The sequence below is a fragment of the Choloepus didactylus genome (assembly GCF_015220235.1).
Source record: "Choloepus didactylus isolate mChoDid1 chromosome 24 unlocalized genomic scaffold, mChoDid1.pri SUPER_24_unloc1, whole genome shotgun sequence".
NCBI classification, from domain to species: Eukaryota; Metazoa; Chordata; class Mammalia; order Pilosa; family Megalonychidae; genus Choloepus; species Choloepus didactylus.
Window position 1 is genome coordinate 1,522,729 of NW_023637604.1, and position 23,418 is coordinate 1,546,146.

At 35.9% G+C, this 23,418-nt stretch overlaps 1 pseudogene; it reads left to right on the forward strand.

Annotated features, from left to right (window-relative positions):
* Nucleotides 1–10,410: 10,410 nt before the first annotated feature.
* On the forward strand, nucleotides 10,411–19,653 carry LOC119525142 (annotated as a pseudogene).
* The last annotated feature ends 3,765 nt before the right edge of the window (nucleotides 19,654–23,418 follow it).

Genomic DNA, 23,418 nt, shown 5'->3' on the forward strand with positions numbered 1-23,418 from the left:
TTTGAAGTGTTTTCATCAGGAAAGGATGTTGAATTTTGTCAAATGCCTTTTCTGCATCAATTGAGATGATCATGTGGTCCTTCTGCTTTGATTTATTGATGTGGCATATTACACTAATTGATTTTCTTGTATTAAACCAGCCTTGCCTACCTGGAATAAATCCCACCTGGTTGTGGTGTGTAATTTTTTTAACATGCTGTTGGATTTGATTTCTGAGTATTTTGTTGAGGAGTTTTGCCTCTCTATTCATGAAAGTGATTGGTCTATAATTTTTTTGTAGTATCTTTGTACAATTTTGGTACCAGGGTGATCTGGGCTTCATAGAATGAGTTAGGTAGCATTCCCTCTTTGTCAATTTTTTTTAAGAGTTTGAACAGGTTTGGTACAAATTCTTTCTTGAATGCTTGGTAGAATTCATATATGGAACCATCTTTTTCTAGGCTTTTCCTTTTTGGGAGCTTTTTGATGACTGACTCAAACTCTTTAATTGTGATTGGTTTGTTGAGGTCATCTATTTCTTCTTGAGTCAATGTTGGTTGTTTATGCTTTTCTAGAAAGTTGTCCATTTCATCTAAGTTGTCTAGTTCATTAGCATGTGGTTACTCATAGTATCTTCTCATTATCTCTTTTATTTTTGCAGAGTCAGTAGTTATATCTCCTTTCCCATTTCTGATTGTATTTATTTGCATCCGCTCACTCTCTCTCTCTCTCTCTCTCTCTTTTTTTTTTTTTTTGTTAGCCTAGCTAGCGGTCCATCAATTTTACTGATTTTTTCAAAGAACCAACTTCTGGTTTTGTTGATACTCTCTATTGTTTTCCTGTTCTCAATTTCATTTATTTCTGCTCTAATCTTTGTTATTTCTCCATTTATGTTTGCTTTGGGGTTAGTTTGCTGTTCTTTCTCCAATTCCTCCAGGTGAACAGTTAATTCCTCAGTTTTTGCTTTCTCTTCTCTTTTAATATAAGCATTTTAGGGCAATAAATTTCCCTCTCAGCACCACCTTTGCTGCATCCCATAAGTTTTGATATGCTGTCTTTTCATTGTCACATGCCTTGAGGTATTTAGTAATTTCACTGGCAATTTCTTCTTTTATCCACTGGTTTCTAAGAAGGTGTTTTTAGCCTCCATGTATTTGTGAACTTTATGACCTTCTGCCTGTTATTTATTTCCAACTTAATTCCATTGTGGTCCAAGAAAGTATTTGTATAACATCAATATTTTAAAATTTGTTTATACTTGCTTTGTGACCCAACATGTGGTCGATCCTAGAAAATGTTCCATGAGCACTTGAGAAAAACATGTATCCTACCGTTTTTGGATGTAGCATTCTATAAATATCTGTCCAGTCTAGTTCATTTATCATACAATTCAACAATTCCATTTCTTTATTGATCCTCTGTCTAGATGTTCTATCCATCGATGAGAGCAGTGTATTAAGTCTCCAATTATTATTGTAGCTGTATCTACATCTCCTTTCAGTATTCTCAGTGTTTGGCTCATCAATTTTGGGGCATTCTGGCTTGGTGCATAAATATTTATGATTGTTATGCTTTCTTGATGAATCAACCCTTTTATTAATATATATGGTCCTTCTTTGTCTCTTTTAGTTGTTTTACTTTTGAAGTCTAATTTTTCTGACATTAATATAGCTACTCCCACTTTTTCTGGTTGCTAACTCCCTGAAATATCTTTTTCCAACCTTTCAATTTCAGTCTATTTTTGTCCTTATGTCTAAAGTCAGTTTCTTGTAGATAGCATATAGTGGGTCCTGTTTCTTAATCCATTCTGCCAGCCTGTGTCTTTTTATTGGGGAGTTTAATCCATTTACATTTAGTGTTATTACTGTAAGGGCAGTACTTGCTTCTATCATTTTGTCTTTTGAATTTTATATGTCATGTCTTATTTTTTCCTCTCTCTCCTTTTGCTTTTCCTGATAATCTTCATTTCTGCACTCTTCTCCAACTCTCTCTCTCCTGTCTTTTCCTATCAGCCTGTAGCAATTCCTTTAGTATTTCTTGAAGTGCTTGTCTCTTATTCACAAACTCTCTCAGTGTCTTTTTGTCTGAAAATATTTTAATCTCTCCCTCATTTTTGAAGGAACGTTTTCCCAGACATAGAATTCTTGGTTGGAAGTTTTTCTCTTTCAGTATCTTAAATATATCATGCCACTGTCTTCTCGCCTCCATGGTTTCTGAGGAGAAATATGTACATAGTCTTATTGAGCTTCCCTTGATGGATTGCTTTTCTCATACTGCTTTCAGAATTCTCTTTGTCTTTGACATTGGACAATCTGATCAGTAAGTGTCTTGTAGTAGGTCTATTGAAATCTATTCTGTTTCGGGTATGCTGTACTTCTTAAATCTGTAATTTTCTGTTTCATAAGAATTGGGAAATTTTCAGTAAATATTTCTTCTTTTATTCTTTCTACCCCCTTTCCCCTCTCTTCTCCTTCTGGGATGTCCGTAACATGTACATTTGTGTGTTTCATATTGTCACTCAGCTCCCAACACCATGCTCATATTTTTCCATTTTTTAACCATCTGTTCTTTTGTGTGTATGAATTCAAATGTCTTATCTTCCAGTTCTCCTGCCTGTTCAAATCTACTGTTGTTTCCTTCCATTGTCGTTTTCATCTCTTCCATTGTGGCCTTCATTCTCGTAAGTTCTGCCATTAGTTTTTTCAAGTTTATGAATTCTTCTTTATGGTCATCCAGTGTGTTCTTTATATCCTTCATCACTTTTTCCATATCTTCCATCAGTTCACTGAATTCATTGAGTGTTAATTGTCTCAACTCCTGTATCTTTGTTGAACTATTAGTTTGCTCCTTTGGCTGATCCATATTTTCATGTTTCCTAGTATGGCTCATTATCTTGTCTAGGCATCTGATTTTCTTGATTAGTTTATTCTGGAGCTCGTTTTCACTCTTCTACCTAGAGGTTTCTTGTTGGCTGGGTTTGTTCTCTGACCTTTGTTGTTCAGTTCAACTTATTCTAGACGTTGTATGGTATTGTTTGGCATGTAAGTCCACGTCTTCCTACAGGTGCTAAAATACAAATGCATAAAAAATAATAAATTTATGGCTGTGGAAATACAATGGAAAAACATAATTGGTAACAAGTACAAAAAAGGAGGGGGAATGGAGGGGTACAGAAAAAGTACATATGTAAAATATTGAAGTTAAGTTGGTATCAAACCAAATATGATTAGGCTGTTAAATTTTAACCCCATGGTAACCATAAGGAAAATAGTTGAAAAATATAACCAGATAGAAATGAGAAGACACTCCATATGGTACAACACCCCCAAATCAAGTAAATATAAAAGTAGACATTAATGGAAGAATTGAAGGACAAAAAAAGGTGTAAGACTTACAAAGGCTAAATAGCAAAATGGCAGAAAAAACTCCTGCACTATCAGTAGTGATTTAAATGTAAAGGGATTAACCTTTCCAGTCAAAAGGCAGAGACTGGCAGAGTGGATAAAAAAGCATGACCCAACTTTATGCTCTCTGCCAGAGATTCACCTAAAATTCAAAGATGCAATAGGTTGAAAGTGAAAGGATGGGAAAAAATATACCATGCAAGTAGTAACGAAAGGAGAGCTAGGGTAGCTATATCAATATAAGATAAAATAGGCTCAAGTGGGAAAGAATAGTCTCTTCAACAAATATTGCTGGGAGAATTGGATCTCCATTTGCAAAAATTAAAGGAGGTCTCCTACCTCACACCTTATACAAAAAATTAACTCAAAATGGATCAAAGACCTAAACATAAGAGCCAAAACTTTCAAACTCCTAAAAGAAAATGTAGGGAAGCATATTTAGGATCTTATGTTAGGCAATGGTTTCTTAGATTTTTCCATCCAAAGCATAAGCAACAAAAGAAAAAAAAAGAAAAATGGGACCTCATCAAAATTACAAACTTTTGAGCCTCAAAGGACTTTGACATGAAAGTAATACAACAACCAATACAAGGGGAGAAAATATTTGGAAACCATGTAGCCGATAAAGATTTAATATCCAGAAAATTTAAGGAAATCCTTCAACAAAAAAAATAAGCAAACAAACACCTCAATTAAAAGATGGGCAAAAGACTTGAATAGACATCTATCCAAAGAAGATATAGAAAGTACAGGAAAGGACATAAAAAGATGCTAGACATCACTAGTCATCAGGGAAATACAAATCAAAACCACAATGAGATAACATTTCCCATTCATTAGAATGGCTGCTATTAAAAAAATAAAATAACAAGTGTTGGAGAGGATGCATAGAATAATAGGAACACTTATTAATTGCTGGAGGCAGTGTAAAATGGTGGAGCTGCTGTGGAAGACAATTTGAAAAGAAAGCTACATATAGAACTACCATATGACCTGGCCATCCCACTACTAGGTATGTACCCAAAAGAAATGAAAGTAGGGAATCAAACAGATATTTATACACCGAAATTTATAGCAACATTTTTCACAATTGGCACAAGATGGAAGGAACCCAAGTGTCCATCAATTGATGAATCAATAAATAAAATTTGGTATATACATACAATGGAATATTATTGAGCCATATAAAGGATTGAAGTCCTGATACATGCAACAACATGGATGAACCCCGAATACATCATGTTGAGTGCAATAAGCTGACACAACAGGACAAATATTGTATGATCACACTGATTCAAAAGAATTAGAATAAACAAATTCATGAAGTCAGAGTCTGAAATATCAGGGGATAGGGTGAGGATAAAGAATGGAAATTAAGACTTGTAATGTGCAGGGTTCCTATTTGACATGATGGAGGTATTTTAATGGTGGATGGTGGTGATAGTGGCACTTTGTTGTGAATGGGACTTGTGATACTGTGGTATTTATCTGAGTTCTATTAAAAGGGGAAATGTTAAATTGTATATATGCTAACAATAAAAAAGTTTAAAAATCCGTGGTACTACAGTACACAAATAATGAACCCTAGGTTAAGCCATAGACTGTATTTAATAGTTCAACTATAAATATGTGCATCATCAATTGTAGCAAAATTCCACAGCAGTGCAAGGTGTTGTTAGTGGGTGGCATATGTCCTGTTTATTTTTGACCTAACATGAGGTAAATATTGCCCACATTTTAAAACTATTTATAAACATCATTTTGAATGGATGTAGTATTTATTATCTTATGTAACACCAGGATCATTGTTAAGGCCTCTTTGATTTTTGCATGCTTTTTAAAAAGAACTATTTTTTTCCACAAATTTTCATAGCGAGCATATATTATTTTATAACAAAAAGGAAACATTGTTTATATACAGTAACATTGAAATGTTACCATCAGATCCTCAAAATGGTGGTGGAAAAGAGAGGATGCACTGCTTTAAATCAGACATTTACTTAAAAATTGAAGCACAGTGATCACTTGAATTTATTAAAAACATACAATATTTGTGCCACCATCACCACCATCCATCATTAAAATACCTCCATCAAGCCAAATACAATACTGTATTTTATGTATGATTGTTCTGTAAATGCACAACTTCTCTAATAAAGAAAAAAGAAACATGAGCTACTAAATTCTCATTCTTTAAACCACCACTTTCCATGGTATTTGCTTGAGCAGCCGAGGAAACTAAAAGAGACTTGTATCAATTTTACACCACAAATACACACACACACATACCCCGCAGTGACCATAAAAAGGGTGGACTATCACATTTCTTAAGGCCTATCCTTATTAGCCAAGTTGCACTTTCTTTCCATGGACCTAGACCAATTTACTGTGATTTTTTTCTTATAATGGTAAGGATTATTCTTTCTTTAAACATATAAGCCTCAACAATCAGTACTGGATTTAAAATTTCTTTAAATAGAATATATGTTACTCTAAAACAAGTTAGTTTGGAATATAATAGAATTATTGGAGAACAGGAATTCAACACACTTTTTATATTGGAAGTTCCTATTAATTAGGTATAGGCTAATCACACGGTAGAATGTTTAATTAAACCTAAAACACCCAACAGAGTTAAAAATCAACATTGGAAGAGTATTAGTAAATGGATAAACAGTTTTTTATTCCTCTAAGTAACTAGAAAAACAGATCACGTCTCTGATTATATTGAGATCAGCTCAAAAGTAAAAGGTAAAAATTTGGAAGATGTAAAGGTAAGAATGGGAAAAAAGTAATTTTATGAACTGGGGAATTCATGAATAAATTCTTAATCTTTTCATTTGTAGCAATACTTGTCATTCTGGTTGGTATACCATAGATATTTATATAGTATACATCTTTAATTATAAGATGTATTTATATTTACGTATGCCTTAAACATGTAAAATGAAAATATTGCATGTTTTTAATAAATTCAAATGATCACTGTGCTTCAATTTTTAAGTAAATGTCTGATTTAAAGCAGTGCATCCTCTCTCTTCCAGCACCATTTTAAGGATCTGATGGTAACATTGCAATGTTACTGTATATAAACAATGTTTCCTTTCTGTTATAAAATAATATATGCTCACTATGAAAATTTGGGGAAAAAATAGTTCTTTTTAAAAAGCATGCAAAAATCAAAGAGTCCTTAATAATGATCCTGGTTTTACATAAGATAATAAATACTACATCCATTCAAAATGATGTTTTTAAATAGTTTTAAAATGTGGGAAATATTTACCTCAGTTAGGTCAAAAATAAACAGGACATATTCTCACAAGCATTGACGACTACCAGTTTAGTAGGTCAAGCCTCTACCATGGGGCTTGCTCTTATGAAGCTTGTTACTGCAAATGAGAGGCTAAGCCTACTTTTAATTCTGCATGAAAATCACCCTCAGAGAACCTCTTTTGTGGCTGAAATGTGGCCTCTCTAAGCCAAGTCAGTGGGTAAACTCACTGCCTTCTCCCCCTAGGCGGGACATGACTTCCAGGTGTGTAAATCTGCCTGGCAACGTGGGTCATGACTTGTGGGGATGAGGTTGGCTCCGGCATTGTGGAATTGACAAAGCTTTCTTGACCAAAAGGGGGAAGCAAAATGAAACCAAAAAAGTTTCATTGGCTGAGAGACTTCAAATGGAGTTGAGAGGTCACTCTGGAGGGTATTCTTATGTGCTATACTGGTATCCCTTTTTAGATTTTAGTGTATTGGAATAGCTAGAAGGAAATACCTGAAACTGTTGAACTGCACCCCAGTAGCCTTGATTCTTGCAGATGACTGTATAACTTACATAGCTTACAAGGTGTGACTGTGTGATTGTGAAAACCTTGTGGCTCACACTGCTTTTATCCAGTATATGGACAGATGAGTAGAAAAACAGGGAGAAAAATTAAATGAAAAATAGGAGGGGAGATGGAGGGAAGCATGTTTTAGGTGTTCTTTTTTACTTTTATTTTTATTCTTATTTTTATGTTTTTGAGTAATGAAAATGTTCAAAAATTGATTGTGGTGATGAATGCACAACTATATGATGGTGCTGTGAACAACTGATTGTACACTATAGATAACTGTGTAGTATGTGAACATATCTCAGTAAAACTTGAATTAAAAAATCAGGACACAAATTTTCAAATAGTGTCTTAAGGTGGTTAAATACATATATTTAATATGTTGAGTATATATTCATTCAGTGATATAATCCCTGGTGTTTATTTTTTTAAACTTTTATGTATTTCTCATTTTTTTCTACAATGTTAACCCAAAAATACATATAGAGAAAACATGTCCTCATGGAAGCATTAGAGATCACATCTGCACTATGTCAGACATTGAATTTGAGAGATTAGAACCATAAAAAAATCTACTTTTAATCAAAATAATGGAGTCCAGACTTCACTTGCCTAGTTGTATGTACATTTAATCTCTTTGGGCCCCATTTCTTAATAACATAATAGGAGACTTTCCTTTTAACTCTAAGATTCTATAATTCATGGGGATGAGAGCAGAATTTATCAGGAAGGAAATTTTTCTGTTTGGAACCCCAACCAATATGCCAAACTAAGAGAGTTAATGATAAGAAAAACTCTAGAAAGTGTCCTTGCCCAACTCAGTGATATTCATATGTTTGACATGAAAGAGTTAAGTTTTCTGGACTAATCCACTGAATTCTAATGTTGCCTGCAGAAACAAAATAATTTTACTTACGCATGTTGAGCTGTCGTGTAAAGCTGGATATATTGCTATGTTTGAAGTATTTGGGAAGTAGTTGTTTGGCAAATGTTTGTTCATCCACAATGCAAAAGCTCTGACCATTCTAGAAACAAGGAAGAGTCAAAATAGTCATTCACAGAAAAATGAAATATCAACAAAGTGACAATTCAATAACAAAGCATCAGGAACCATGAACTTTGAAAGACTTATGAAAACGTAAAGTCAGAATTTATTATCAAAACACCCTATAAAAGGGTAGAATATGCCACAGAGAGAAACCATAAAGGAAAAAGTAATGGACTAGGCTACAAAAACATGCACATAAAACACCATAAATTAAAAATTTAAAGCACCATAAACAAAATTACAAGGCAAACTACACAATGGGTGAAATATTTTCAACATAATAACAAAGAACATTGCTATCAGTATGCAATGAGCTCTTACAAATTAATAAGAAAAACACAAAACTCAGAAAAAAAATGGACAAAGACATGAAGAGACAATTCAAAAAATAATCTGATTAAGATTGGAAAAAGGTGTCCAAAATGCAAACTAAAATGACCATGAGATACAATTGTTGCCTACCAAATTGGCAAATTTTTAAAAATGTTAATCCCAAGCGTTGGCAAGTTGACCAAAATTCAGATAAAGAGGCAATCACATATTGGGGATGAGACATAAATTGCCTCAACACCTCTGACAACATTCATTTAAAGCTTTAAAAATATTTATAGGTTTTGAAAGAAAAATTCCATTTCTAAGAATGTACAGGGAACAATTTTGGATATGTAAAAAAATTAGCTACAATGTTATTTTCATAGTTGTATACAACATCTAAAAAATTGGAAATAACAAATACTGAGAAAATGACTAAATTTTGATATGCTCACACAAATTAATGTTGTGTAGCCATCAAAATGAAGACAAAGAAGAGTACTTAATGAAATGGAAAAACATTTATGATATATTTTAAGTGAATAAAGCATATCACAAATTATTATAAAATTTAAAATATCATTTATAAATAAATACCTACAAAAAAGATATACTATAATATATTAGTAATGGTTACCAATGGATGGTAACATACAGTTAATTTTTTGCTTATTTGTATTTTCTAAATTTTCTAGGACAAATGTATATTACTCTGACAAAAATGTGATTCGTAAAAATAGGCGAAGGTAATATATAAATATACACATGCATATATATGTTGCTCACTCTCTTAAATTATACATTTACTATGTTTCATAATATTATAACATAATAAACTAACTTCAGTATTATGTTGCTCAACATTTCTTGTCCACTCAGATTAAGACTTAGGAAAAAAACTGTTTATATGTCATTTCCCCAGAATACCTATCAGCTGGAGAGTTCAATTCTTTAGAGATGAATGGATCATCATAATTCTCAAAAGAGATTAAAAGGCACACCCAGGAATTTTAATTCATTCTAGTCTAGTTTGTTCTCAGACATCTGGGATCACTCTTATGGAAGGGATATGTGTGTGAATGGAGGTGGGGGTTTGGGTGAGTGAGTAGGGGCTGTCTTCAATTGGCTTTGTCTCTCAAGCGCTCTTGCGACTATTTACAATTCAAACTAAATTACTCCGAGACCACTCCAGTTTGGATACATTCCAAGAATCTACCTCAGCTCAGACGTTTTCTGGAATTGATAAGTCTTCAGGGATGTGACAGAATACCAGTGAAAAATTGCACAAGGTTGTATTAGTTTCTCCCTTTCCTTGATCGAGTTTTGGCTGAGAGACAAACAAAAGATAATTTAATTAAAAGCAGTCAGAAAGGAGGCGGGGCAAGATGGGGGCATAGGGAGGTGTGGAATTTAATTAGTCCCCTGGAACAAATAGCATATAGCCAGGGGCAACTAGTAAATAGTCTGGAACAACTGTTGCGGGACATCTGTGACTGGACGCCCATTGTGACCAGGCTGGAATGGGTGGAACAGCTGAAATCGCAGAATAAGAACTCTCAGTAAAACTCCCCATACTGCGGAGCTTGAGCCTCTATGCCACCAGCACAGCAGGCTGAGCAGAAACACTTCCCGGTGGGAAAGAGAAGCAGTCTGCTAAGAGGAAGGGAAGGTAACTCAGTCAAGCTCAAACCATGGTTTTAGCTAATGAATGTGGACTGCTGAGAGCAGTCTATGATCACAGATGAGCCAAAGCAAGCAAGAAAAGATCCTGAGGAAGGATGGGGAAGGGGAGATGGAGTTTCCAAGAAGGAACTTGACCCGTTAAGCCTCAGAAGCCATGGCCATGTGCTCGCCATCCTCGCCGCCCTCACAGTCCCCTTCGCCCCCAGGGCGACGGTTGGGCCCCTGGTTCCCAAATGTTGGGCAGGGAGCTGAGGTACACGGAGTGAGCAGCGAAGCCTCGGGTCTTGACAGCGCAGCACGGGAGTTCGTCGCAGGCAAAATTAATTTATCAGTGTGAGGCGAAGTAAGGTCAGGGGGCCGGGCAGGAAGAGGGGGCGTGGCTCCAGCTCTTGCTCCCTTCATTAGCGCACCTATGGAGTCCAGAAACGGCTAGAGAGCATCTCGGTAGAGGAGGCGATGGTGACCCGGACGCAGCTGCTGGAAGAAGAACTGAGCAGCCTAAAGAAGGAGCTGTCCCTGTGTCAGGCTGATAAAGAATTTGTTTGGTCTTTGTGGAAACATCTCCAAGTGACAGACCCAGATATCACACAGGCAGTCAGCTTGGTTGTGGAAAGAGAAAAACAGAAATCTGAAGCTAAAGACAGAAGAGTTCTAGAAATTTTGCAAGTCAAGGATGCCAAGATACAAGAATTAGAACAGAGAGAAACAGGACTCAAACAAACAGTAAGTAAATGACCTTGTAAAAAGGAAGACTGCAAAAGATGAAGAAAATGCTTTCTTAAGGAATGAATTTAGTACCTTGCAGAAGAAATTTAAAGATAAAAATCAAGAACTTAAGGATACCAAGGAGTGTGTACAGAGTAAGGAGGAGCAAAACAGATTGGTTATAAAAAATCTGGAGGAGGAAAATAAAAAATTAAGTACATGCTGTGCTGACCTGCTAAATGCCCTAAAGAAACTGAGGAAGCACATTGGAGAAAAGAAAAATATGGTGTTGATGCAAAAATAAAGGCCTTTGAAGACAATTTAATTGAAGCAAGGAAAGAAATTGAAGTATCACAGAGTAAATATAATGCCCTATCATTACAGCTGAATAATAAACAGACTGAACTTATCCAGAAGGCTATGGATATTACTGTGGTCATGAAAAGGTGCAGAAGCTTCAGAATCTTTATAAACAGAACAGCGCACATACAGCACAGCAAGCAGAGCTGATCCAGTAGCTTTAGTTTCTCAATATGGACACACAAAAAGTACTGAGAAATCAGGAAGGTGTTCATACAGCTGAAAGTGTATCATATCAAAAACTTTGCAATGAGTTACATGTTTGTTTTGAAACCACAAAATCAAGTGAAGCTATGCTCTGGCAAAGTATTGTTAGTCTTCACGATCAGCTACTTCAAAAGGAACAAGAGAATGCTAAGTTAAAAGAAAAACTTCAGGAATCCCAAAGATCGCCCGGTCCTTTACCTTGAAAGTGTGATTCAGACCACTCAGAACAGGTATCTCAACAGCCATCTTTAACCAGCCTAGAAACCTTACTGATCTCACAGAAGTCTGAAATTGACTGTTTATAGGAGAAACTGAAAATAGCAAATGAAAAACTATCAGAGAACAGGTCTACCAGTAAGGTGTTCTCAGAGAGCATTATGGAAAGTGCAGAAGGAAAATGTAAGGAACCACCTGTGAAACACTCAAGGTCTTTGTCCCCAAAGAACTCTTTCATAGAATCAGAGGAGCTTAAGAAGCTGAGAAAGGCTGAAAGAGAGATTGAAAACTTAGAAAAGACACTACAACTAAAGAGCCAAGAAAATGATGAACTAAGAGATGCCCATGAAAAACACAAGGAAAGGCTACAAATGTTACAGACCAACTACAGAGCACTAAAAGAGCAATTAAAACAGCGGGAAGAAGGCAGTGGCATGACTGAAATCAGAAAAATCAAGAGAGCAGATCCCCAACAACTTTGACAAGAAGATTCTGATGCTGTATGGAATGAACTGGCATATTTCAAAAGGGAGAACCAGGAACTAATGAATGAAAAGATGAATCTTCAAGAATTGTATGAACTTAAAGCGTATGTATCTATTAATAAGGCAGCAATACAAGATTTAGGTACATATCTGGAAGAGGAAAGAAAAGAACATCTCTTTAGATACGATGAAGACAATGGGGTCAGGAAGAGTACTTCAGAGAAGAATGGGAAAGAAATGTCGGAACAGACATTACAGAAGGTAATTGAGTTGGAAAATAGGATAAAATCTTTTGAGAAAAGGTCAAGAAAATTAAAAGAAGAGAATAAAAAGTTAATGAAAGAAAATGATTTCCTGAAATCACTCCTAAAACAGCAGCAAGAAGATGAAGAAACCAGAGAAAAAGAACTGGAGCAGCTAGTAAAGAGGAATGAAGATGTAGAAAAAGAGAAATCTGAACTTCAAATAAAAATCAGTAAGCTGGAGAGAGAAGTCACTTTCCTAAGGAGACAAGTGGCAGAAGCTAATAGGTTGAAAAATGAAAATGAAGAGCTGATGAATCCAATGGAGAAGCTACAGGATACAGCAGACAAAGCTAAATCTGAGATGGGCAACATGGAAGTGAGATCTAGACGATACGGTTGTAAGACAACCACGACCAAGGTTAAATTTAAAGCTGCCAAGAAAAACTGCTCTGTGGGTCGTCACCACACTGTTCTCAATCACTCTATCAAGGTTATGACCAATGTGTTTGAGAACCTTGGTAAGGATGGCTGGGAGGATGTGAGTGAAAACAGTGATTCAGAAACACAGACCTCTCAAAACTTGGGAACAATTATTGTAGAAACATCCCAGAAAATAAGTCCTACAGAAGATGTAAGAGATCAGAAAGAAAGTGATCAAACAGAAGACAATGAAACACAAGAGAAAGAAATAATACAAGCATATTCAGATATGGATGGCAAGTTCCCAAAGGAGTTTTCTCATTACAAGAATGCCAGAAAACCGAATTTCTGAAAGAAGAATGGTAATATGCAAAAGAGTTCACATACAACAATTCCTAATAGAGTTAACAGAGAAAAGAGGAAAAATGTAAGTGCCCAGAAATCAAGTAGCAATATTATTTTATTACAGGAACAGATTATATCCTTGCAACAACAAAACAGTGTACTACAGAGTGCCAAAAAAAAAAAAAAAAAGCTGAATTGTCTGTTAAAGAATATAAGGAAATCAGTGAAAAGCTCCTTCATCAGCAGCAAATATCTGATCAAAGATTTCAGACAAGCCAGCAAACTGTAAAGAAACTAAATTTGGATTTGGCTGAGCTTCGGAAAGAAAAAGATTTACTAAAGAAATTAGAGTCCTCATCTGAAATTACAAGTTTGGCAGAAGTAACCCGGGAAACAGTTCCATGGACACAAGTTACATCACTTGCTCCTTCATGGAGCATGGATTTGGAAATGAAGCAACTGCATTGTAAACTAAAGAATTCAACTAATGAACTCACTAAACAGTCATCAAATGTGAAGTCTCTGAAATTCAAACTTCTTGCAAAAGAAGAACACATAAAGGAAATGCATGAAAAGGTGTTTCGAATGGAGAGGGATATAAACATGAAAAGACATTTGATAGAGGACTTGAAATTTTGACAGAAAGTAAACTTGGAAAGTAATGCGAGTATTAATGAAATGTTAGAAAATCTTGAAAAAAAGGTGAAGACATTGACTGAAGAGTGTTCTAATAAGAAGTTATCAATGGATTCACTAAAGCAAAGACTTAACGTTGCTGTGAAAGAGAAGTTACAGTACGAACAGATGTATCAGAAAACTAAAGGGGAGTTAGAGAAAAAGGAGCTCAAGCTTACTCTACTAGTATCCAGAGTAAATGACACTGAATCTGCAATGGCAAAAATTGAAACAGAAGCGTCAAAGCAGCTTCAAGGATTAGCAATGCAAAGTAAGCAGGCCCTAGAAGGTGCACAGAAGAAACTGCTATTAGCCAATGAGAAAATAGAAGAATTCACCATATTTGTAAAGGTTTGAATTATGTGTGGTTTACTAATTAGTATTTTACTTCCAGCAGAGTTAGTGGCCTAGTTCAGATGATTTGGGGAATACTTTGAAATTACTGCTTTCCCATGACACAAGCGTCTTCTCCTATGCTATTTGCAACATTGCTTAAGATTTTTCTATGAAAGATTTATTCTTATATTTTGAGTTTTAAATTTTCCACTGTATTGTTAAAAATCATTTCTTAAAGTCAGTTTAATTATCAAGTTCTGGTAGTCAAGACAGGCTTTAAAGATGAAAGAATTACGTTATTTCCACCATACTCTCCTTTTGAAACTTACCGAACCAAGAACAGCCAGAAACTTTGTTCCATGTTCAATGAAGATAGAAAATACCTGATCCCCAATTCACAAACCATCAAGACAGAGAATGGATAGAGGAATGGTAAATGACTTAGCAGAACAAAGGGAAGACAAAGCAAAGTGCCTTCAGGGAGGTACCATCTAGAAATTACCTGACTATGGGCGAACCCCAGAAAAGCCCAGGAACTGGCTACACAAAGAACCATTTAAGGACAATTAAGGGAAAGGGAGAAACAGGGTTGAAGCAATTAGTTTGTTTGAAAGTCCTTATAAGAAGCTGTTAGACCCCTGGACTGTATTAGCACTCCACACATTATCAGGCATTATCCCTCCCTCACCCCCTATGGAGAAATTAAGGAGAAGACTCTGGATTCAGAGATACTAGTCACTGAGGGTGGAAATCTGGTGATTGGTGCCAACCCTTTGAATCCTCTTGTAAGTTGCTTATACCTCTTTTTTAGTGCCTTTTACTCTGCCTTGTGTTATAGTTGCTAAACAAAAATGCTACCGTTTCATAGATTACTATGAGTTCCTTAAAGGCAAAGACATTATTGTATTGCTATCTACCTCCACACCCTATACCATAATCATAATGTCTTGCAAAGAGTAGACACTAATAATGATGACTACCTAATCAAATGAAATATCCTTTAGGGATGTGAAATTTTAATAGTAGTCCTTTTTGGTCTTTAAAAATAAGAACTGAAAGAGTTGTCCTTCAGTGGGAGAGAAACTCCTTCCTTCTTCTTCCAAAATTGCAATATTGTTTTTGTTCCAACCTTTGATATGATTAAGTTCCTCATGCTATATTTTCCTTCGCATGGCATGCATTATTAAAAGCTGGTGTAAATCATAACAGTAGGTATTTATTTAAGTATTTCAATTCATGGAATCTTTATATAAAAATTTAAATGTCCTCCCATGGAATAAAATTTCATCACTTACTGTCTCCTTTCCCCAATAACCCCACCATCATTTAACCAGTTTAACCATTTTAACCAGTTGTTTAAGCCTCATCACACAAATATGTGTGTGTGTGTGTGTGTGTGTGTGTGTGTGTGTGTGTTCTTAAATCGGTATATTTCATTAAAAGTTTCTCCCTCTAGATGTGTTAGTAGTTTGGCATCACTTAAGCCCCCAGTAGAGGGATACTCTGCCCAACATATACTCAAATATTTTTAAATCTCCTTAAGCACTGTGGTTAAAGGCCCAAAATTAATATTATGTGCTGCCTTGACATCTAGCAAAATCAGGAGAGCCTCAAATGGCCTAACCCCAAGTTCCCCTCCCTAATCTATTCTTATGGATAGTGTGCCCTAGCCAAACAACCCTCCTTAACAAACATCCAAGTGCAGTTCCTGCTTATTTCTAAGTAGTGGGTTTCAGTTCCCTCCCAGCCCTTCGACTTAAACAAACAAGCCAATTATATCCTTCCTCAGAAACCAAAGAGTACCCAGCCCTCTTGATACTACAGAGCCTGCTTTCCACCATCCCTGGTTGTTCACTCTGTCCCTGAGTGCAACCCCTGTGTGGCCATGAATGGCATGTGGTGTCCTCCTCCCCTAGGCATTGAGTGTGTTACTAATAAATTGCTGTCAATCTCATGTGTACAGTGTCAGATGTCATGGGTTAGGCCATCCCTATAACACTAGGGCAGGAATCTTTCCCTCTAAAATGGAGTGAAGAGGAGGCGATTAAAACAGGTTTTTGAACTTGTTAATAAATAACAACATTCCTGGGTTTATGGATTGAATATAAATTGGCAAATAACTTATCTATAATGCCATATTTTTCATTTCCCTAAAAATAGGAGCCACAACATCTTATGGCACTGTTAATAGTGGCCAATTTAGAACAAATCCTTTATTTTGCTTCTTTGAAAATCATATACAACTTAGGAGTTTTCTCATTTTAAAAATAACTGCAAAAGAAATGGAATAAAATATTTATCTCTTTTATTTCTTTTAATCAAGGTTTCAGCTGGTATAAAGTCAAGACAATAATGCTTGCCTTAGAGGGCCATAAATGATCAGAGAACATTAATTTTAGTAAATGTAACTTACCTTTTCCAGATTTAGAATGTCACTTTTTCCAAATGATTGTTGAATAATCTCATGTTTAATTTATGACAAACACTCTTACTGAATATGCTCATTATTTTACTCATGATGTAGAACCTACCCTATTAAGACCTTTAGCTTTATAAACCATTGTTTTCTTGTTTTATATTCAGTTTAGTCTTTTGTTTTTTGCATTTTTAGCCAACAGCTAAAAGTTGAAATACTTAATCATAAGATATATTCAAACTGCTAATTATTGTTTTTCCTGAAGTATTCTTTAAATGTGCCGTTTTCAAAAAGAAGGATTAAAGAGAACCAGAAATTTTTACAATGGAAAAGTGCATTTCATGGCTAGATATCTGGTTATTAAATACTTAATGAAATTTCTTGGTTTTCATGATAATGCAATGAGTGTACTTCTCCATGTAAACTAGTTTATCAAAAACTATCTTTTAATAAACAAACTTTATTTGTACCTAAGGATATGAATGCTATTTGATGATGATGTGACTATCTAAACTCTGGTTGTTCAAGGGTGATCTATTGGTTCTTCACATTGTTCACCAACAATGGCATAGAATGCAGATGCCTTAAGAGATACATTGAGGGTTGTTATGGTTTCATGGCTTTTTTTTTCCTCAACTTTTATTTTTTGAAATAATTTCAAAATTACAGGATAGTTAGAAAACTAATACAAAACCCCAGAGAACTCCAACATACCCCTCCTGGGATACTCAGATACACCAATTTTAACATTTTGCCACATTTGCCATATAATTATTTCTATCTATCCATCTATCTAGCCATCCCCTGTCCATCAGTCTTTCCTTCTGTCTGACTATCTATATATCTATCTATTTTCCAAATATTTGTGAATTGGTTGTATGCATTATGCTCTTGAACACATAATACATCCATGTACACTTCCCGAGAATAAGCATATTCCCTTATGTAAACACCTTAAGTACAGTTAACATGTTAAAAAAAATTAATATTGATATAAAGCTTAAAGTCTATATCCCAATTTTTTCATATGTCCCAATAATGCCCTATTTCACCTTATACCCTTCGTTTTTAGATCCAGTCCAGTATCATGTCTGGCATTTTCTTGTCATTGTCTCTTTAGTTGTTTTTTTCCTTAATTGTGGAAACATGTATACAACATAAACTTTCCCATTTCAACCACTCCCAAGCGTACCATTCAGTGAGTTTTTAATCACATTCACAGTGTTGTGCTATACTCACCACTATTCCTTACCAGAACTTTCCCATCTTCCTAAAAAGAAAGCCTAAAAGTTATTCATTAATTCTTCATTCCCCTCCCAGCACCCCCTGCTGTAACCTGTCCTCTATTTTCTGTCTTTATGAATCTTCACATTCTACCTACCATACAAGTAGGATAATATGTTTGTCTCTTTGTTTCTGATGTATTTCACTCAACATGTTGTCTTCAGGGTTCTTCCATGTTGTCTGATGCATCAGGACCTTATTCTTTTAAGGGCTGAATAAAGTCTATTTTATGTGTATACCACCTTTTTTGTTTATCGATTCATCTGCTGATGAGAAATTGGGTTGCATCTACCTTTTGGCTGTTGTGAGTAATGCTACCATGAACATTGGTGTAAAAGTACCTGACAAAATCCCTGCTTTCAATTCTTTGGGTATATACCTAGAAGTGGAATTGCTGGGTCATATGGTAGTTCTATGTTTAACTTTTTCAGGAACCACCAAACTGTTTTCCACAGTGGCTGCAACATTTTGCATTCCCACCAACAGTGTATGTGGGTTCCTATTTCTGTTCATCCTCACCAGCACTTGTTCTTTTTTTCAATTGTAGCCATTCAGGTGGGTGGGCATGCTATCTAATTGTGGTTTCAATTTGCATTTCCCTAATGGCGAAAGATATAGAACATCTTAGCCATTTGTACATCTTCTTTAGAAAAATGTCTATTCAAGCCATTTGCACAATTTTAGTTCAGTTATGTTTTGTTGTTTAGTTGTATTTCTTCATATATTATGGATATTAAACCCTTATCAGATATATGGTTTCCAAAAGAAAAAAAAGGAAGGATCCTGAGGTTTCCCCTGGCAGAGAGGAGGTGGGCTGATGGAAAAAGTACATAAATAAATTTTAAAAAGAGGCTTTTGGAGTCAGCTGAGTTCAGAATACTGAAAAAGGGCTGTGTGCCAAGAAAAGGGGCACATAGAATCAGGAACAAGCTCTGATTCTTGACTGGTAACTGGGGGGCTGGGGACTGGCTATGAAAAGGGGATTTTTTTTTCTTTTTTCCTTTTTTTCCTCTCATTCTAAGTAGCTCATTAGAGAAAGCCTCAGGCATTTCCAGTTGTCAGCCCTGACCCAGACAAGGGTGGATTTAAGATAGAGAGACAAAGAAAGAAGTAAATGTAGGAGACTAATTCTTAAAGGGCTTATCTTCTCTAAGAAAAGGTGGAATTGGGACACACCTTAAGTGGCTGCCCTCCCTCTGGAACTCAGACCATAGAGCCTGGGGAAGAAAACAGAAACAGCTTGGGCTTGGCTTTGGACACTTTTGGCCCCTGGCAGTGACAGGGTCTACTGAGAATTAAAGGCAACGTACCTCTTTATGCCAGTGGGGAGCTTCAGGCTGTCATGTGCCACCAACTGGGCAGGGTAGGAAAAGCACGGTGTTAAGAGACCACACAGGAAAGTCTGACAGCCTTCTGGTTTTCATTCCTCAGGTAAACCTGATACAGATTACACCTTCTTGAGATCAGGGCCCATCTGGTCTGGGAAAATCTGATTGGAGTCATCAAGTAAACCAGACACATAGAAAACAAAAAGTTACAAATCACACTAGAAAGAATAAAGATATGGCCCAGTCATAGGAACAAACTTAACTTCAAATGAGATACAGGAGTTGAAACAACTAACTAAAGATCTTCAAACAAATATGCTAAATGAATTCAGAAATGAAATAAACAAGTTGAGGGAAGATAAGGCAAAAAAGATGAAGGACATAAGGAAGACATTGGGTGAACATAAGGAAGAACTTGAAAGTTTGAAAAATAAAACAATTGTCAGAACTTATGGGAATGAAATGCACAATAGAAGAGATGAAAAAGACAACAGGCACATACAACAGCAGATTTGAAGAGACAGAGGAAAGGCATCAGAAAAGAGAGGACAAGACATCTGAAATCCTACACACAAAAGAACAGATAGGGAAAAGAACGGAAAAATATGAGCAGCATCTCAGGGAACTGAATGACGCCATGACGTGCATGAGTATACAAGTTATGGGTGTCTCAGAAGGAGAAGAGAAGGGAAAGGGGGCAAAAACAATAACAGAGGAAAAATCTTTATGAAAGACATAAAATCGCAGATCCAAGAAGCACAGTGTACCCCAAACAGAATAGAGCCAAATAGACCTACACCAAGACACTTAATAATCAGATTATCAAATGTCAAAGACAAAGAGAATTCTGAAAACAGCAAGAGAAAAATGATCCATCACATACAAAAGAAGCTCGATAAGACTGTGTGCAGATTTCTCAGTAGAAACCAGGGAGGTGAAAAGGCAGTGGTATGATATATTTAAGATATTGAAAGAAAAACTGCCAACAAAGAATTCTATATCTGGCAAAACTGTCCTTCAAAAATGAGGGGGAGTTTAAAATATTTTCAGACAGACACTGAGGGAGTTTGTGAACAAGATGCCTGCTCTACAAGAAATAGTAAAGGGAGCACTACAGGCAGGTAGGAAAAGACAGGAGAAAGAAGTATGGAGAAGAGAGTAGAAATGAAGACTATCAGTGAAAATAAAAAGAGAGAGAGGGAAAATAAAATATAATAAGAAATGGCATATAAATTCCAAAAGTCAAAATGGTAGACAGTAGACATTACATTGAATGAAATTAGCCAGAAACCAAAGGACAGGTACTCTATGGACTCACTAATATGAAATAACATTGATAAGCAAAAATTGAGAGTTGAAGTTGAGAACACAGGATACCAGGTGATAGAAAGAGGTTACAAATTGGGCATTTGATACTGAAGGAGTACATAAGGGTAAACAAGATTGTATAGATCCAGAAACAGATGGCATAATACATTGTGATGGTAGTACAATATTATAAGTACTCTGAACAAGGATGAGCATGAGTACAGTTGAAAGAGGAAGGCTAGGGGCATGGATGACACCAGAAGGAAAGACAGAAGATAAAGACTGGGATTGTATAACTTAGTGAAACCTAGGGTGGTCAGTGATGGTGATGAAATATATAAATATAAGACTATTTTGAAAAGAGGGAGAATAAATGAATGTCAACATTGCAAGGTGTTGAATATTGAATGGTACAAGGGAAATATATAGTCAATGCAAACTAGTCTATAGTTAATGGTAGCATTGTAAGATGCTTCCATTAATTGCAAAAAAGGCAATATACCAAAGCTAAATGTCTGTAAGAGGGGGTTACAAGGGAGGGATATGGGATTTTTTTGTGGTGGTGTTGCTGTCTGACCTTTGCATTATCTTTTACTCTATTTTTATTTTTCTTCTATCTTTTATATTTTTAGTCTTCATTTTTTTTCCATTTCCTCTTTCTTTGTGGAAGAAATGGAAACGTCCTCTTATTGGTTGTGGAGGTAAATGCATAACTATGTGACTATACTGGGAATCATTGATTGTTAACTTAGAATGGATTGTATGGTGTGTGAATTAAGCTGTTTCAAAAATAAACAGAGGGATATAAGTGCAGAAGAAAATGTGGAGAGAGGGATATTCCTGTTCACTGTTGGTAGAGAAGAAGAATGGTGCAGCCCATCTGGAGGGCAGTGTGGTTGTTCCACAGGAAGCTAAATATGGGGTTTCGATATGGTCCTGCAACGCCATTATTGGGTATATACTTGGAAGAAATGAGAGCAGGGACATGAATGGACATTGAACACTGGGGTTTATGGTAGCAGTATTCATGACTCGCAACAGATGGAGGTGACGTAAGGGTATATTGACTGTTAAATAGAATGATGAACTGTGGTGTATACATTCAATGGAATATTGAGCAACAGCAAGAAGAAATGACATTGTGAGGTATGAAACTAGGTGAATGGACCTTGAGGATGGTATGTTGAGTGAAATAAGCCAGAATCAAAAAGGCAAACATTATAATGCTAATATGGACTAACTATAATGTGCAAACTCTGAGAATTGAATCTGAGGTTATAGGGGAAGGCTTAGATTGTAAGCCCTTACGGCGGTTACATCTATTCCTGAGTTGTAATGGTTATTTCTAACTTCTGAGATGCTGAACTCTTTGTGTATAACCTTGTTGGTCCCTGGAACTTTGGGTATCTGTGTGATACTTCAGACTCAGAGGTAGAGTTTGGCAGCTATGAATGTCAGCATTACCCCATTCAACAAATATTAAAGAAGCTGAAAAAGAGATCAGGCCTTAATTGGAGATTTGAACAAAATGGTTGTGGTTAGGACTAAGGTAAACGAGACTAGAAAACAATGTTATTGACTGTGTTTTAAAATTTTAACTTCTATGTGAGACCAAAGGAATTGATGTCTATTTTGTGGAAAAATCAGTGTTTTCTGTAGCAAGTCACATCATTTATCTTGTATGATCAGTTTATTCAAACACCATAATTACATGTAACTTGAGTAGGGGGTGAGGTCTGGTTGGCATGAAGCCCTGACATATCCCAGAGTAATTTGGACAGAGAGTAAAAATGTATTTTCAAATTCCCCTTGAGGGACTGGGGAAAAATTGGAAATATTTAACTTCCCATCTAGGGAATTCCTGACATTTCTCACAAGCATTGGGTACTACCATGGTAGTAGGCCAAGCCCTCACTCTTGGGGCTTGCCCTTAAGAAATTTCTTACTGCAAAGGAGAGGCTAAGCCTACTGATAATTGTGCCTAATTGTCATCCCCAGAGAACCTCTTTTGTTGCTCAGATGTAGCCTCTTTCTCTAAGCTAACACGGCAGATAAACTCACTACCCTCCCCTCTACATGGGACATAACTCCCAGGGGTGTAAATGTCCCTAGAAACATGGTGCATGACTCCCAAGGATGAGCCTGGACCCAACATCATGGGACTGAGAAAGACTTCTTGACCAAACGGGGGAAGAGAAATGGGACAATAAAGCTTCAGTGGTTGAGAGATTTCAAATGTAGTTGAGAGGTTATTCTGGAGGTTATTCTTATGCATTTTATAGATATCCCTTTATAGTTGTTAGCATATTCAAATAGCTAGAAGGAAATACCTAAACTGTTGAACTGCAATCCAGTATCCTTGATTCTTTAAGATGAATTTATAACTATATAGTTTATATGGTGTGACTGTGTGATTGTGAAAATACTGTGGCTCACACTCCCTTTATCCAGTGTATGGACAGATGAGTAGAAAAAAGGGGGACAAAAAGTAAATGAATAATATGTGGGGGGGAGGAGTATGAGATATTTTGGGTGTTATTTTTTTTTTCTTATTTTCATTTTTATTACTTGGAGTAAAGAAAATGTTCGAAAAATTGATCGTGGGAATGAATGCACAATTATATGATGGCACTGTGAACAACTGATTGTACATATTGGATAATTGTATGGTATGTGACTATGTCTCAATAAAATTGCTTTTAAAAAATAGTCAGGTAGGGGGAAAGTCTCCAGAGAAAATTATCTGTAAATAGGCTAAAATGGTGATTGAACAATTAATGGACTGGTATTGACACATAATAAATTTATAGAAAAATGTGACACTACATTCTG